At 38.6% G+C, this 11955-nt stretch overlaps 2 non-coding genes across 2 annotated transcripts; both read left to right on the top strand.

The window, feature by feature from the left end:
* The first annotated feature begins 6403 nt into the window (after nucleotides 1-6403).
* Nucleotides 6404-6510, top strand: LOC121206348 (small nucleolar RNA R71). Its single transcript, XR_005901418.1, has one exon. It is a non-coding gene; the product is annotated as a small nucleolar RNA R71 (small nucleolar RNA).
* A 4715-nt stretch (nucleotides 6511-11225) lies between these two features.
* Nucleotides 11226-11332, top strand: LOC121207785 (small nucleolar RNA R71). The gene has a single exon (XR_005902905.1). It is a non-coding gene; the product is annotated as a small nucleolar RNA R71 (small nucleolar RNA).
* The last annotated feature ends 623 nt before the right edge of the window (nucleotides 11333-11955 follow it).

The following is an 11955-nucleotide window of genomic DNA, read 5'->3' as shown; positions in this document are numbered from 1 at the left end:
AATTCCCATGGTCTAATTCATGATATACCAACAATAGTTACAGATCAATCAGAATTCATTCTATCAATATTATGAGAAAATCACTTAAGCACAAGACCAAACTCAGGGATTTGAGAATAATGCAAAAAGTTAGGTTCCATGTTCACCCCCACACTTAAGATATACATTTCCCTCAATGTACAAAGATAGACTAGTCAACATAAAGAAAATCATAAGAAGGAAAGAGGTGAAACTCCCTGTTAGAAGGATGCAGAGCTTGATTTTGAGGCTGGAGTGTTTGGGGAAAATGGTAGCGGTCACTGTTTTTGGCCAGATGAAGAAATTGGGTCGTTGAACACCGCACTCGTTAGGTATTGTTCCCTATTTGTTTCCTCATTGCGTAAACTATTCCTAGCAGCTTTACTTGGAAGTCTGTAGAATCATGAAGAGCTTATTAAGAGTTGGTGTGGAAGGGAGTGTAGTGGAAGTACTTGTTAGAAATACTAGAAAATGGAAAAGAAAAATTTACTAATATAGATATGTCATTCAAAATAAGAAAATTGAAATGAAAATAAAAATCAAAAGAAAAATAAGAATAAAATAAATAAAATAAGAATAAGAATAAGAATAAATAAAAATAAAATAGGAGGATTCAATGATCCTCGTCGGTGGGGACCTCAGGTGGTGGTGCTGGAGGTGTGATGTGGAAGTGTTGGCACAGCTGCTGCATTATGGCCTATATATCATCTCAAACTGCGTAGTACAGTACTGCTTGAAGTGGGCGAGTCGGTCAGAAAGATGTGCCAATAAAGCAGCCGCAGGAACTAGTCGTTCCCTAGGTGGGGCGGTTGAAGGTTCCTCGTGCTGTGGGGGAACATCATCAGGAATGTCCTCAAGATCCTCCTCGTCAATGGCATGAGAGAGACGGTACTGAGAAGGGTCGGTCCCACGTTGGCGCTTGATCATCCGCATGTGTAACATAGCCGTGATGCCCTATGGGGACACCTGACCTATCAGTGTAAGCGTTGACGACTGGGCCACAGTGTTAAGGAGGCTGAAGAATATGTTTATACTATATATAGTATAATACTATACAAATCCAAAACAAGTAATACTTTTTCGTTTTCACTTCATTTCGGATTTTTCTAAATAAAAGGAATTCTAATATCTAACTAATATCTAATATTTATTAGAATTTTAGAAATAAAAAAACTTTTAATTCGAAATTCTATTTATTCTAAATATAAAGTCGAAATTATAGATTTAGAATAAATAGAAATTTTTTATTTTATATCTATTTATATAGAATCAATCAAAAATCAATCTACCCGCGAGGATTAATTAAGAAAATGGGGTTTTGTTTATTTTATTCTTATCCAAGAAAAAAAAAGAGCGATTGGATCCGTTGAAATGCGCTTTTGTTTTCAGGGTTATACTCTGAGTGATCTCCCTGTGAGCGAGCTTATGGGAATGATTTTAACCAAGCAACTGGAAGCGACCAGTTCCAATCAACAAAGAATACAATAATTAGGAAAAAAACTATATTTTTATTTTTAGTTGTATTTGGATATTCTTTATTTTATTGTTTTAGTTTGCTTTAGTTGGTTGCATTAATCGGGGATACACGACAGAAGGAATTGCTTTATTTATAAACTTCACCTTCAACAAGCGTAGATTTCTTTTTTGTTTTCAATAGCCTTTTTTCTATTCTGAATAATGTGTCTTTTTCCTAAGACTGAGAGTGGTAAAGTAAATAAAAAAGTAAATAATAAATAAAGAATAAAGAGAATAAAGTAAAATATATATAATAATAATCAAATCGCTTTGACTCCTTTTCCATTTATTCTATTCTATCATATTTATATTATTCTAATTATTCTAATTCTATGTATTTCTTTTTTTGTTTTAATAAATTATTAAATTTTTTATAAAATTATTCATAAATAATGAATTTTCATTTACCTATGCACAAAAACAAGGAAATTTTAAATCCGTTCTCTCAAACCAAGAAAAAGATGTTGAAGAAGATTATGATAAATCAGACAAAAAAAACGTAGAAAGAAAAAGCAATACAAGAGCAACACGGAAGCAGAGCTTGATTTCTTCCTGCGAATTTTTATTCATCATTTTACCCTTTAATAACTCATAATCAGACCTCGGTAGTGAAATATTTTGAGCTTGACAATTTAAAACAGGCTTTTCAAGTACTTAACTATTATTTAATAGCTGAAAATGGGAGAATTTATAATTTCGATCCATGCCGTAACATCTTTTTGAATGCAGTCAATTTGAATTGGTATTTTCCCCATCATCATTATCATCAAAACCCATTTTTTTGTGCAACCGGTGTAGTGTATTCATATCTCAATTAGAAGTTCCGAGGTGGAGTTTTTTTTGTCTTACATAGATAGAACAAACAATATTACTCTATCCCAAATCACGTGCACATTCATTACTACGGGATACTCCAGTATCGATAGTTAGTCATTTGAGGGGTTTTTATTAGTTTTAGTTTTAATAGAAATAGAAGGAGAAAATAGGCACGCCATGAAGAGGCTGGTGGAGATCACTCCCTTCCTATGCCGCTCAGTCTGATGGCGAATGGTGAAAGTAATAAAGTAGGCCAAGTCAGTCACGTGTACATTCACCATGCACCATAAATAGTAGGTGTCGTAGGTGGTGAAATCGTCGGTGCTCTCTCTCCTCCCGGTCAATATGTGTGCCAAGATGACATGGAGGTAGCGTAGGGAAGGAGCGAGGGCTGAGGCCTACGAGCGGCTGGGGTCGTAGATAGAAGAGAGTGGTGCCAAAGCCTTCCAGCATAAGGAGAGGGAGATGTGGAGATTGCGTGGTAGTGCATTCATGTCCTCCTTCTCCTCCATAAATTCATCGGTGTAGAGTCCCAGAGTAACTCGAAACTCTGGGACACTCATCGCACTAACTAGACTGCCTAATCGGAAGTGAATGGTGCCTGGGTCGTCATTGTTCATCATCACCATCTGTAAATGAAAAGTAAAGCATAGTTCTAGAGTTAGCTCTAAATAAGTGGGCTCGGTAATAGCGAAGAATCGTTCCTATGGGTCTGCAGACAGGAGGGTGCGGATGGCATCAGCCAGCTAGACTTGCTCTACGGCAGCCCAATTGATGCAGCGACCTGTGGTGATAGGTCGTGTGCATAGTATTTGAAATAGCTCCTCCTGCGAAGCTTGTGGAAATTCAAGGAACGGGTGTCGAACTTCGGCTGTAGCTCGTACCAAGGAAGAACCTGGTCCCCTACGTCTTTTTGAGGAAGAGACCACGGCCTTCTTGCCTCTTGATGACGACATAATATACCTGAAAATATATGAGCATTGATAGAATCCAAGATACATTAGTAGTTAAGCAATAGGCCCAAAAACTAGTATATGCTATTTAGTTTTTTAAATAAATCAAATATAGAAAATTCTAAAGAAAATTCTTAACTTGTCTAAAACATATTTTTAATAGTAACAATATCTATGTAAAGCATAAAAAATACTAATGTAACAACACAAATTGGAAAAACAAGGTTAAGAAAGTGAACCAAGGGTTGTTGTAAGGCAGTGCACAAGCGTGTGATGGCGAGCACGGGCGTGTGACGCGGAGAGGAAACCGTGTGGTGGGAAAATGGAGGGTAAAATGGGGATTAATGTAAGTGGAGTGACTTTGAGGGTATTTTGAGGGTTAAGGAAGTAAGAATCTAGGGAATGGTGGCCGGAATAGGGAGTAGGGGTTGGGGGAGGGTAGATTCCGACTAGGGTTTTGAAAGGAGGAAGAATATGAACAGTGGTTTGTTTATATAGGGGAGGGGCACACGGCCTAGGGCCACGCTCGTGTGCTATGAGGGTAGCCCATGTTTTTCAATTTTTTTCAAATGTGGTCATGCCCGGCTACTATCACACGCCTGTGTGTCTTGGGCATGTGTGGCACACGGCCATGTCGTACGGTCGTGCCTAGCTTTGTTCGCTTCTCTCACGCCCGTGTTTTATGGTAGCACGCCCGTGTATTGTTGTCCACAGTTTAATGGCACGGGCGTGTCGCACGCCCGTGTCGAAGAAATAGAATAGAGCCTTGTCCCTGGCACGCCCGTGGTTTTCTATCCCACGCCTGTGTTCTTCCTATCAAGTTCACCCACGGCCATGTCGCACGGCCGTGGGGATTTATCGCACCCCGTGTTTTGGGGAAATCATGTCCTGCTTCAACATGGCCGTCCCGCACGGCCGTGTCTCTTCCCCTGTTTGGCCACAGCTTAGGCACACCCGTGTGCCTGGCCGTCTGTGCTAAAAAACTGTGCAATTCAAAGATTAAGTTAATGATTCAAAGTGTTAGAAATTAAAAATAAAGAAATCAAAATATGTTAGTGCTCGGGTTGCCTTCTGAGAAGCGCTTTTTTATAGTCTAAGCTCGACTTACCTCTCTATTGAATGATCATGGTGGTTTGAGGAGTTCATACTCCTTGTTCCTGCTGTCAATCTTAAAATAAGGTTTTAATCGGGTGTTGTTCACCTTAAAAGTGCCGAACTTGGGATGACTCACCTCCACCGTACCGAATAGAAAAATACTGAGTACCGTAAGATGGATTTCCTCATTCAGTATGGTAGTGACAATGTGAGGATCAGCAGTATCTAGTAAGACTTTATCGCCAACCGTAAGTTGATTAGGAGAGGTATCGGGCTTGTTTTGGCGTAGTTTTGGTTTATCATATTTTCTCGGTTTATGTTCTCGCCATTCGTCTAGCTCTTCAATCTGTAGCCTTCGTTCTTCATGGGCGTCTTTGTTCTTTTCATGATAGTAGTGCATTATCTCTGTTGTCTTGGTTTGAGAAGGTTCCTGCAAGGATGATTGAATATTAGTTTTATCATCGATAGGTTTTATAGCATTATCCTGAGTCTTAGGGGTTTTGACTGAATCGCGTACTTGGAGTGTTACTGCGTTGTCAACTGCACGAAGTGTTAGCTCCCCTGTGCCTACATTAATAATGGTTCTGGCAGTTGCTAAAAAGGGTCGTCCTAAAATTACAGGTACCTCGTTATCTTCATCCATATCTAAGACAACAAAGTCTACTGGGTAAATAAATTTATCAATTTTAACGAGAACATCTTCAATAATGCCCTTAGGAAATCTAACTATTTTGTCAGCCAATTGTATGCTCATCCTAGTCTGTTTGGGTTTACCGAGACCTAGTCGTTTAAACATTTTATAGGGCATAACATTTATACTTGCCCTTAAATCAGCTAAAGCATTATTCACAGATAAACTACCAATTAAGCAATGAATTATAAAACTCACTGGATCTTGCAATTTTTTAGGTAGCTTATTCTTTAGAATAGCTGACCAAACTGCATTGAGTTCCACATGTGATGTAGTGTCTAATTTCCTTTTATTGCTCAGAAGTTCCTTTAAGAATTTTGCTGAGTTGGGTATCTGCGAAAGAACTTCAATTAAAGGTAAGTTAATATGTAATTTCTTTAAGAGTTTGACAAACTTACTGAATTGTTCTTCTGTTCTGTCTTTCGTCATCGCTTTAGGATATGGCACACGAGGTTCATGATTCGTACTTACCTGTTTGGGATTATTATCGTTTACCTCTTCTCGTCCTTTGTTCATCGCATTGTTTTTCTGTATTTTTGGCTCGGGTGCAATGAATTCTTCCTTATCTTGGGTACTAATTGCATTGAGGTGTTCCCTCGGATTAGGTTTCGTATTACTTGGTAGGCTACTTTGTGGTCGTTCAGAGATTAGTTTGGACAGCTGGCCTATCTGAGTTTCGAGTCCTTGTATCAATGCTTGTTGATTCTTAAGTGCAGTCTCGGTATTTTGAAAATGGGTTTCTGACATCGAGATAAATTTAGAGAGCATCTCTTCAAGGTTCGGCTTCTTCTCTTGTTGATAAGGTAGCTGTTGAAAACCCTGAGAATTTTGTGGCTTTTGATTCCCTTGACCTCCTCAGGAAAAATTTAGGTGGTTCCTCCAACCTGCATTATAGGTACTACTGTATGGGTTATTTTGAGGTCTAAAGTTATTGTTACCCATATAGTTGACTTGTTCCTCTTCGGTTGTGGGATTGAAGGATTGATGTTCTATATGCACACCTCCTCCGTTTGAGTCACACCTCATTATTGGATGTACCTACGTAGAACCAATAAAACTATCAATCTTTTTATTGAGAAGTTCTACCTAATTAGAGAGCATGGTGATTTAATCGATGTTATAAAAGCTGGCTGTTTTTGTTGGTTTAGTCCTCATGACTTGCCACTGATAGTTGTTCAGTGACATCTCCTCTATGAATTCGTAGGCATCTTTCGGTGTTTTATTATTGACAGTTCCGCCAACAGCAGCGTCAATCATTTGTCTTCTCAAAGGATTCACACCATTGTAGAACATTTGAACTTGCAACTATAGAGGTAACCCATGGTGAGGGCACCTTCTCAATAGATCCTTGTATCTCTCCCATGCATCGTAAAGTGTTTCTAGGTCCATCTGCACAAAAGAAGAGATATCATTGCGTAATTTAGCCGTTTTAGCCGACGAAAAATATTTTAGGAAAAATTTCTTGGTCATTTGCTCCCAAGTAGTGATAAACCCTCGTGGTAACAAGTTTAACCATTATTTAGCTTTGTTTCTCAGTGAGAAGGGAAATAACCGAAGACGGATGGCATCATCAGGAACGCCATTGATTTTGAATGTATCGCAAAATTCCAGGAAATTTGCTAAGTGAGTGTTGGGATCTTCATCCTGCAAGCCATCAAACTGAACAAACTACTATATCATCTGAATAGTGTTAGGTTTTAATTCAAAATTATTCGAAGCAATAGCAGGTCTAACTATACTTGATTCAGTTCCTGTTAAAGAGGGTTTAGCATAGTCATACATAGTACGTGGAGCAGGATTTTGATTAGCTGCAATTGCAGGAAGCAGCTGATTGTCTTGGTTTTTAGCCATCTCGTCAGTTGGAGGTTGAGTATTGTCTTCTTGTTCATTTTCTATGTATCGTAACCTACGCCTTATTTCTCTTTGATTTTTACGAACTGTTCGATCGATTTCTTTATCAAAAAGTAAAGGTCTTGACGGGATTCTTCAAGTCATAAACTATAAAAACCTGCCAAGAGAAAGAAAAAGTAAATTAATAAATAAGAAAATAAAATAAAATTGCAAGAAAAATAAATGGCTAAAGTAATAAAAATTTAGTGTTCCTAATATTTCAGATCCCCGGCAAAGGCGCCAAAAACTTGATCATAGTGATTCGTAACAAGTAATAAATATTTATAATGAAGATCAAACCTAGACTAACTATTATCACGACGAAAAGGCAAGTGCACCTATAGACCAATAGTATAGTAATGGCAAGATCGGGATATCGTATCCAAGGGAACCAAAAGTACTGGTAATAACTATTTTTTTATTATCTAGCCTAAGAATAAAAGGGTTTGTTTATTAAACTAATTATCTAAACTAATTAACTAATTTAATTAAAGCGAAGAGAGAATTTGGAAAAAGACTTGAAGAGAAGCAATTAATAAAGACGACACCCAATGAGGAATCCACCTAGATTTCACTTGTTATCTAACTCTAAACCGGACGATTTATTCACTTGACTTGTTCTGTAGAGATCCTTAAGTTAAGTTATTATCCCTATTCAAGACTAATAACATCTAATCCCTAGATTGAATAACCGAGACTTTTCTCTAATTAACACTCTAGGGTTGCATTAACTCGATCTATAGATCCCCTTATTAGGTTTCACCCTAATCTGGCAAAATCTTGTAACCTTATTTCTAGGCGTTCGATCAACTCCACTTAATTATACCAAATCTACTCTTAGGCAAGGTCTATTCCTCCTCTGCATAAGCACATCAAATCATGAATTAATACCTGGAATATTAACTCAAGCATTAAGAACACATAATTAAGAACAAATCAAGTATTTATCATACAGTTTAGATAATAATAACAAGATCCATCATAGGTTTTATCTCCTTTAGGTATCTAAGGGGTTTAGTTCATAATAAAATAAGAGTACATCTCAAAAGTATGAAAATAACAAAACATAAAGAAAACTCTAAAACCCCTAAAGGAATTCTGAGAGAGATATTCAGTCTTGGAGTAGCTCCGGCTTTTGAGATGGATCATATGGCTTCCTTCAAGTAATTCCCGGCATGTGGTTCTGTGTTTCAAAAAAGTTTTGGATAGCCCCCCTTTCTAGGTCATTCTTAGGGTGTTTATATATGCTTTTGATTGGCTTTCTTTCCCCCTAAGTATCCTTTTTCCGTGCAGAGTACAACTCCTTGAAAAAGGGACACGCCCGTATGCCACGACCGTGTGACATGGTTGTCAGGCCGTGTGCAATCCGTTAAATTGCCACAACCGTGTAGGCTCAATGGACACACCGTGTGAGTCGTGTAAACCTTGGTTTACACCCTTGAAAGGCACGGGCGTGTGAGCTGCCCGTGTGGCAAGGCTTAGGCCGTGTGGGTCTTCTCGATTTGGTCTGTTTTGACCCTTTTTTAGCTCATTTTTCACTCCTTTTGTCTCTTGGTGCTCTCCTGGGTACAAAACATGAAATAACCAGATTAAAAGCACCAAAATCCACAAATCTAGTAGTAAACATCCATAAATATGCTAAGTATTTGGGGTAAAAACATGTATCATTTGGCATTTATCAAAAACTAAAACAACTGAAGCAATTATATCAAGTCATTTAAAATAAGACTATGAGAAAAATGTAAAGGGAATATGAATGAATGCATGTTGGTAAGCATAAATTTCATGGAAACAAGACTATAGCATAATGTAGTAACTAAAATGAAAAAAAATTTATAAAACAAGCATGAGTATTTTAATATTCTAACTATGAATATTTATTCAAAATAGTTCAATAGAGCAAATAAATCATGAAATAAGCATATATTTAAAGAAAAAAAAGAGAAAATAGTAAACAAACACAAAAGGAAAAAGCTTGAGGCGTTGGAATCGGTGTTGTAGGTGGTGCACGGGTGTGGGAGGTAGGGCGTGTGAAGTTGCAGTGGCTAAGGTTAGGGATTTTTGGGGAGGGAGATGATGAATAGCGAGGGTTTTATATAGATTTTAGGGCACATGGCCATGGGACATGCCCATGTGGCCTAATTTTTTCCCATGTGATTTGCGAATTTTAAATTTGAGCGCGTCTGACATTCAGCCCACCCTCGTGTTCCTTAGGCGTGTGGGTGTACACGACCGTGTCTTGTTTCATTGGTTCTCCTACGCCTGTGTATGATAGCCCACGCCCGTGTTAGTTTGACAGTGTCGACCACTGGGGCTGGGCACGGGCGTGTGACAGGTTCGCCCACAGTTTCAGGGCACGGATGTGTCACACACCCATTTTGTTTTGGCAGTTCGCCCATGGCCATGTCGCACGGCCGTGGCGACTTATCGCATCCCGTGTTGGGAAAAAAGTTCTGCCCTATTTTCACACGGCCTAATGCATACCCGTATGCTCAGTCGTGTGGTCTTTAGAAAGCCTGCGTTCCATGATTCGGTTAGTATGTTAGATGTTAAAAGCTAAAATTTAAAGAAATTAATACTGTTAGTGCTCGGGTTGCCTCCCAAGAAGCGCTTATTTATAGTCTAAGCTCGACTTACCTCTCTAGTGTATAATCATGGTGGCTCGAGGAGCTTACACTCCTCATCCCTACTATCAAATTTATCAATATAAGGTTTAAGACGAGTATTGTTTACCTTAAAAGTTTCGAATTTGGAGTGAATTACCTCGACTGTACCATATGGGAAAATACTGAGCACTGTGAGAGGAATTTTTTCATTAGGTCCAAAGTGGTAATACGAGGATCTGGTTCATCTAGTAGTACTTTGTCTCTAACCTTGATGTATTGAGCTCGTCCTGGCTCGATTTTGGTTTATCGGGTGTTCTCGGTTTCTGTATCTGCCATTTATCTAGTTCCTCGATTTGTAGCCTTTTTTTTCATAGATAGGTCTTTTGTTGTTGCTTGAACATGGCTCGTGTAGGCTCTTCAAACTTATTTCCTGCAAAGAAGGTTGCACCATATAGTTAGTTTTAGCAGAATGATTTGGACAATCACCTTCAATTTTCAATGTGTTATTCGAATTACGAGCTTGAAGGGTGATTGTTTCGTCCCTCACACGAAGTGTGAATTCACCTGTGCCAACGTCGATAATCATTCTAGCGGTTGCTAAAAAGGGCCTTCCTCAAATTAGAGGGACGTTACTATCCTCTCCTATGTCTAGAACAACAAAATCTACTAGAAATATAAATTTGTCAATTTTAACGAGTAAATCTTCAATAATACCCCTAGGAAATCTGATAGTTTTATCTGCTAATTGACATTAATACTAGCCCTTAAATCAGCCTAGGAAATCTGATAGTTTATATTCTGTACTTACCGGCTTTGGCTCATTGTGGCCTACCTCATCCTTACCTTTGCTTACCAGTGTTTATGGTCTTGGTTCTGCAACTAACTCTTCCTCATCTTGAATGGCAATCACGTTGAGTTGCTCCATTGGGTTAGATTCAGTGTTGCTTGGCAAGCTACCTTGTGGTCGTTCGGAAATCAACTTGGCGAGCTGTCCAATCTGAGTTTCGAGCCCCTGGATTGATGCTTGTTGATTTTTTAGTGCTGTCTCAGTATTCTGAAAATGATTTTCTGACCCCAAGATGAATTTGGTTAGCATCTCCTCAAGGTTCAGCTTTTTCTCCTGCTGGTACGGTGGTTGCTGAAAGCCTGGAGGGGGTGGTGGTCTCTGATTTCCTTGGCCTCCCCATGAAAAATTTAGGTGGTTCCTTCAACCTGCATTGTAAGTATTGCTATAAGGATTGTTTTCAGATCGAGGATTATTACCCATATAATTTAACTGCTCGTTCTCCATGTTGTGGCCATAGGTGGGTACACTGAACTGCTCGATCCACCTCCATTTGCTTCGTATTGCATTACCGGGTGTACCTGTAAGGAACTAAGAAAACCATAAATTTTCTTATTCAAAAGTTCTACCTGGTTAGAGAGCATGGTGACTGAATCGATGTTATAAATATCGGCTGCTTTCGTTGGCTTTGTCCTCATGACTTGCCACTGATAATTATTCAGTGACATATCTTCTATAAATTCATAAGCATCTTCAAGTTTTTTATTATTAATGGTTCCGCCAGCGGCTGCATCAATCATTTGTCGAGTCACGGATTCAGGCCATTATGAAACGTTTGAACCTGTAGCTAAAGTGGCAACCCATGGTGAGGGCACCTTTTCAAAAGGTCCTTCTATCTCTCCCATGCATCATAGAGTGTTTCTAAATCTATCTGCACAAAAGAAGAGATATCATTACGTAATTTGGTTGTTTTAGCCGACAGAAAATATTTTAATAAAAACTTTTCATTCATTTGTTCCCAAGTAGTGATTGACCCTCGTGGTAACGAGTTCAACCATTGTTTAGCCTTGTTCCTCAACGAAAAAGGGAATAACCGAAGGCGAATGGCATCATCAGAAACACCATTAATTTTAAATGTATCACATAGTTCCAAAAAGTTTGCCAAGTGAGCATTGGGATCTTCGTCCTGCAAACCATAAAACTGAACAAATTACTGTATCATTTGAATTCTGTTAGGTTTCAGTTCAAAGTTATTTGCAGCAATAGCAGGCCTAACTATACTCGACTTAGTTTCTGTTAAATTTGGTTTAGCATAATCATACATAGTATGTGGAGCAGGATTCTGATTAGCAGCAATCGCAGGAGGTAGCAAATTTTCTTAGTTTTCAGCCATCTCCTCGGCTATGGTGTGGATGTTGTCCTCTTGCTCCTCTTCTGTGTATCTTAAGCTTCGCCTTATTTCTCTTCAATTTCTGCAAACTGTGAGATCAATTTCACCATCAAAAAGTAGTGGTCCTGACGGGTTTCTTCTGGTCATAAACTAGAAAAACTTGTCAGAAGAAAATAAGAGAAAAATTAGAAAAGAAA

This window comes from Gossypium hirsutum, chromosome A01 (assembly GCF_007990345.1).
Source record: "Gossypium hirsutum isolate 1008001.06 chromosome A01, Gossypium_hirsutum_v2.1, whole genome shotgun sequence".
NCBI lineage: Eukaryota > Viridiplantae > Streptophyta > Magnoliopsida > Malvales > Malvaceae > Gossypium > Gossypium hirsutum.
This window is presented reverse-complemented; position numbering and strand designations above follow the sequence as displayed.